The sequence below is a fragment of the Cynara cardunculus genome (assembly GCF_001531365.2).
Source record: "Cynara cardunculus var. scolymus isolate 2C chromosome LG 4, CcrdV1, whole genome shotgun sequence".
Taxonomy (NCBI): domain Eukaryota; kingdom Viridiplantae; phylum Streptophyta; class Magnoliopsida; order Asterales; family Asteraceae; genus Cynara; species Cynara cardunculus.
In genome coordinates, this window is record NC_037531.1 from 14,667,039 (window position 1) to 14,673,680 (window position 6,642).

The 6,642-nt window shown below is 28.8% G+C and overlaps 1 long non-coding RNA gene across 1 annotated transcript; it reads left to right on the forward strand.

The window, feature by feature from the left end:
- The first annotated feature begins 5,421 nt into the window (after positions 1–5,421).
- LOC112511038 lies at positions 5,422–5,838 on the forward strand. Its single transcript, XR_003069058.1, has 3 exons — positions 5,422–5,489; positions 5,597–5,674; positions 5,765–5,838. It is a non-coding gene; the product is annotated as an uncharacterized LOC112511038 (long non-coding RNA).
- Positions 5,839–6,642: the final 804 nt, after the last annotated feature.

The window sequence follows — 6,642 nt, forward strand, 5'->3', positions numbered from 1 at the left end:
GATGAAATCGGATAGGGATGAACGGGTTTAAGAGTTTTTAAGAGTTTAAGAGTTTTAAGAGTTTTTAAGAGTTTTAGCCAAATGCTTTATAATATAGTATAGATATATATTATATGATAAAAACTCTTAAAAACTATTTTTTATGCACTAAAGTACTTTTTATTGATGCGTATTACTTAAAATTTAAGATTACAAGTGATTTTGTGTTAGTATAACTTATATTAAAGCTCCAATTTAAATTTGTGTAACTAACTACAGATAAACATAATTAAATACATGATAAACATCTATTTTAAATATAGAAAATCTAAAATACAATTAAGATAATCATGGAGATTCTAACAGAATTTTTAATTATTATCTTTAATAAAAATTATATTATTAAACCAAAAATAAATTATTTTGTTATCAGATCTAAATTAAATTATAATAAAAATTTGAATTAGAGAACTATTAAATAGTTAATTTGATGTTAATATCGATTTTATTTTTTTAAATTTTTTTATGATATCTTCAAATTTATATTTTATTCAAAAATAAAAACATTATTGTTTTCTCAAAACCACATAAAATCATATTATATCAATAAAGACAATGAATAAAAACTAAACATTAAAATGGATATTTATCTCGTTGCATTGTGTGAATACTCTTCTAATAAAATAATAATATCTAACAAATTCTATATAAAATATTAATTTCCAAAATCTTTATATAAAATAATAAGTTACAACAGATGTTACATATATATAATGGTAATTTCTAACAAACTTTATTGAATATTTGTTTATAAAATAATAATTTTTAATAAATATTTTATAAAATAGTATTTTCCAACCAGCTTTTTAAATATATTTTTTTGGTAACAAATAATAGAAAATTTATTTCTCTTTCTTCATCATTACGTTTTAAACAATCCTTCGAATTTTAAAGAAAACTTTAAAAAAAATCTAAATAAAATAAAAATAATTAAAATCTTTATTTTCTCCATATTAAAGAATATGTAAGAAAAGGTATATCGCGAGTTAACCAATAACGTTAATGCGGCTACATTACATCGTGTCATTTTTACAGAATCATAATATAAATGATATAAAACATTTATAAATCCTGAGCATTTTTGTATATATTTTTGTTTCTAAATTTGATTATTTTTAATGAACATAAACCTTAAACTGTTACTTATTTTCAAAATTCTACAATTTTAAACGTGATTTATGAAGTATATGCATGAAAAAATCTAAAAAAAACTCAATATACATTATAAGCCACGAGATACTAAGAGCAAGAAAGAAGGATAGGGGAAGCTGTGCCCAGGCGGAAATGGGCGGACACAAGAGGCGATCGCAGCCGTGAAATGGAGCCAACTGTTTCCATGCCAACTCTTTTCTTTAACTAAATAGAAGTTACTTCATAATTACTTTTTACCATAATAATCAGTTTTCTATGATTTATTTGAACTGTTTTCGATCATTTTTTAAGTCAAATTGACCATTTTGTTATATTTCTATAACAATGTATTGATTTATTTGTTCAAACAAATGCCAATAAACGGGTTTTTAACGGTTTAATTCTTTTTACAATGATAACGGGTTTTCGGTCAGTTTTATAGGCCAAAAGAACTATTTTGTTCAATTTCATTAAGTGAGCGGATTTATTTGTTAAATTTTTTATTGACTCGATCATTTTAAATATGAATGTTCGGATGAGTCTTTTCAAATCTCCTCCTATAATATTACAAATTTAAGTTGTTTTAGTCCGGAAAAAAATTTAAACTCTTATCTCTACATTTCTTTAATTTTATTTATCTGATCTTTTGTATTAGTATTTCACTTGTTATCGACATAAAACTAGTCGCTAACAAATGGTTGATCTCTCATAAAAATTTACGAATATGATATCCCACGTTGTTGAGTTTAATTTCGTATTATGGATATATATAACTCATCTTTAAACATTCTAAATTCAAGTTAGCCGTATTCAATATCTCTAGTCTCTCTTTGTTAACACAATTGTATAATTGTTTTGTTTAAAATATATAATCGGTTACATATGTCTACTAATGGTCTTTTGATGGATAAGTTGAATGTAAATTTAATGTATGAATCAACATTTTTTTTAGAAACAACAACTTTATTAAAGGACCACTGAAGGCTAGCAAGAGACTAGCATTTACAACAAAGCCGATAAGGGGCTGATACACCAACCATTCCAATCAAGATTATTACAAGACTTCGATCTAATTCTAAGCCAGTTATACGAAAAAATGCACGATCTCCTTGGAAATCACCACCGGGCTTTTAGGAGGTTTGTTGAAAACCAGCGCATTGCGATTCGTCCATAACACCCAAATGAACGCCATGAGAATTACTTCCAACGTCTCCTTCACCCTTTTTCCCTTTGAATGGAAATTGCGCCGCAGAAAAAAACTCCGCCAAGTTGGTAGCATGATAAGGAAAACCCGACCATCAATTATTTACATAAGCACCGATTTCCTTTGTAGACGAACAGTCGAACAAGAGATGAGCTTCCGTTTCTGGCTGACTTAGGCAACAAGGACATAGAATCGAACTCATCCGGACACCTCTTATGGATAGATTACATCTAGTTGGGAGTCTTGATTTCGAAAGATGCCAGATAAGCATATTCACTTTGTCGGGCACTAATTTATTCCACATCGTTATCCTTCCGTCGGATTGTAAAACACCTTCCTCAATCTTACCCCGGCACGTCTTGACCGAGAATATACCGTCCTCGAAAAGGTTCCATCTCCGATCGCCATTCATATCTACCGACCAAAAGCTGTTAACATGAAGTCCAACTTTACGGATGAGAGTATGAATCAACATTAAGTGAATGTATGATGAAGTTTTAGTTACATTTAAAGTAACAAGATATATAATCAAGAACTGAACTCTCATGTCAGTTACGCAATCTTTCGATATAAATGTGGTATGTTTAGACATAATTTTGATATGTTTTGTAAAATTCCTCTTATTTTATTTGTTGCTATATATTACACAGTGTTTTAAACATTTATGTCAATACTTTAACTTGCTTTATCCAAGCGTTTACACGGTAAACGTTTATCGGTAAAAAGTCAATACTTTAACTTACTTTATCAAGTAAGATTCTTGTCTATCAAAACAGTATTGTGTACTTACAAGTAAGAGTCCTTACCCTCAAAACCGTGAAAGACACTTCATCCTTATCATTACTCTTACCAGGTAAAATTATTGACCCTTATCATGTTCATTCGGTAAGGTAAATGACCTGATAAGTACTTACTGGGAAAGCCTTTAATAAACGACTCCTAAGTCTCTCTTTGTTGATTTAGTTCGATATATCGTCTGTTTTACATCGAGTTTATGTACAAGTAAATATTACCTTTAACGGATTTATTTATCACCAAATCCTAAATAAAACCGGCACACACGAATTCATGTACATGTTAGGTTCATCCGTACTTAATGCTTAAAAGTAAACACGTAAATGTAAAAACATAGATAAAATTATTTGCAACGCGATATATTATATATTCAACTGCATGTAATAAATTTTGAATGCTTACATGTTTGGATTTGAAAAGAAATTAAAACTATTAAATAACATATAAGTTATGGATCTCGAAACGTGCTAACGACTTCAAGATCTCATGGTCTGAATGGTTGGCCACGGCTTCGGTGTCTAATCCTTCTTCGTGTTTTGCAACTCTGCCCCTTTCGGCTGCAGGTTCTGTGTCTTTGGGGATCGGTTTTCTTCTGGGTTTCGTCTGATCATCTCAGTTTGGGTGTTAGGGTTCTTGTCGTTATTTGTTATCGGGTTTTGTAGTGGGCTATGTTTTGACGGCTTATTCGATGTCGGGTGGTTATTTTTGGGGCCTCCAATCTTGTTTTGGTTGGTGTGTGAGTTGTTTGCTTCTTGTTGTTTCTCTCTTATAAGATACATATGGAAAATATCCCAATTACTTTCATGGCTCTTTTCAATCATCCAAAACCCTCATATATAAATATTTATTATATTAAAATATTTGGTTCAATAATTTAATTAAATAATTAATTTTAAAAATAAATAAATAAATAAAGGTATAAAAGGTAATTTAGTTATATAATAATTATTTAAAGTATTTATTTAAAATTCTACTTTTACCCATATTTATGATTTTAATGACTTGATTTTTTATTTAAAAATATTTTATATTTTATACATTTAGAATAAACGTATGCAGTTTTTATTTAAAGATTTCATTTTTTATTTAAAACAATATTTTAAAAATTACAATTTTGGTCAAAATTATATGTGATTTAAATTTTAAAAATGTGATTCAAATTAAACATTGAAAAAGAAAAATAATGAAAAAAAAAAACTTAATCGCATATAAAGTGTAGCAAAACACATTTAAAATGTGTAAGATGGCATGTGTTCAAAAACTGATTTATAATTCACACATTTCATACGGAAATTAACAATTATTTTTTAGAGGGAAAAGCGTTGATTAATTGTGGATATCACATGTGATTTTTGATGAAAATCGTAAAAATTCCTAAATAAACTACTTCAATAAAAATAAATATTTTAAATGAAAAACTAAATCACACTTCTTTTAAAAGTTGTAAAAACAATAAATAAAAAATAATCATGCTTAATTCACAAAAATTTAAAAAAATATCATAAGAAAAAATATCTTAATTAAATTTATTGAATAATCTTTATACAAAAATAAATGAATTTCCATTTATTATTTGTATACAACAAATGACATATATGTCCTAAATGATTTTTAAGAATTTTTTTTATTTAATGAAATGGTTGACCTAAAATTATTCTCTTACTCTTGTAAGGGCAAATTGCATTAAAAAATAATGTACTTTAACTTTATTCCTATTTTGGGTAATGTACTTTTAAAACTTTTATTTTGGTACATAAGATGTAAAGTTTTAAACATTTAAGTACTCGGGTAATCGGTTACCATGCTAATGTAACGAGTGATGTGTTATCCAACTCAATATTATTTGTTATTCAACCCAATTAATCTCATCACTCACCACATCAGCATGGTAACCGGTTACCCGAGTACTTAAATGTTTAAAACTTTACATATTAGATACAAAAATGGAAGTTTTAAAAATGTGTTACCTAAATTTGAAATAAAATTAAAGTACGTTACTTTTTCATACAGTTTATCCTTCTTTTAAATAAATATTATTCTCATTTGATTCTCCCACTTATTATATATGTATTATAAAATAAATTATATATCACATGATATTATCAAATATAATTATATATTATAATAATATAATACCCTTAACAGCCGATTCTTGTGGCCTCCAAAACCCTAGAAGCACAAAATCTAAGTCTATAAATAGGTTCATAACTTGCCTTTGTTCAACACATCTCTCATTCACCTCCGACCTCCCTATGGAGGAGGAACATATTCGCTGGCACCATCCGCCTTTCATGCCCGCAACCTCCTTCTATCGGTCGTTGTGAGATTTCTTTCCTTCTATCACTAGATCGATCGATTTCTTGTTTTCATCAGATCAAACTACACTCTTTTTGTTAATATGATTCTTATAAATGGTTTCTTCTTTAGAGTCATGGTGTTGGCACGTCCTATAAGTTCGCGCGTCCAAGTTGTATCATCACTTCGTCAATGTTCATTGCATTTCAGGTATAATCGGATCGGTTATCAATCTATTAATTATTACACTTGTTTTGCTCGGATGTTGAATTTCAGCTTTTATCCTTTGGTTTATGACAGAATACCGATGGGTCCTTCACTGCACATCCATCGATGGCAATATATGAGCCGGTTCTTTTGGGTTAGGATGGGTCCTAAATAATCCATCTTTTACAAAAAGTAATTATATAATTTATGTATGAAGCCAACGAAAGTCGAAACTGCAAATCCGATCCTTCAAATGATGAAGGAGGTGGCTTTGAAGACGACTAAAATTAACACAACAAGTTCGTTTTGGCGTTCGGCTGTAGCCAAGAAATAGATCAAGAGCCCCAACAAAGAGAACGACTAGTTTGACACAAAGAATATATTGGTGGCAACAGCGGAGACGGAGGTCGTTAGAACAAAACTCAAACCACAAGGATGCTTTCTAGACTTGTTAGAGGTTGTGTCTCACTTTCAGAGATTTCACTAGAGACCTTAAAGGACGAAATTGAAGTTTACTCTTTTAAGAAAGTTGTTATGTAGTTATCAAGGGTTATGTAATAACATCGATCATTGTTCATTGTATTTCATAAAGATGGAAGATTATCTAATTCAAAATTTATATATGCGTCCCTTTTTTCGCTTTTAAATTCTTGAACGAGTTGATGATGTTGTTCCATACACGATTCGTTTGAGATGCGGTTTAGACAACCATCCTCAAAAAAATTGGATTGCTTATTAAGTTTAATAAACGTAAAATGGTAATGAAAAAAATGGACATACGTACCCAATAAAAACGTTAATAAGTTGATGAGTTTTTTTTAATCCATCGCAAAATATCAATAAACGGTATAAAAATTGTAAAAATTTCTTACGGTTTCTCAAAAATTGAGATAAATAAAGCTTTTGGGTTGTTTTAATTTTTAATTAAACAGTTCCTCCAAAATTTTCATAAATTGGGTATACTTTGCAAA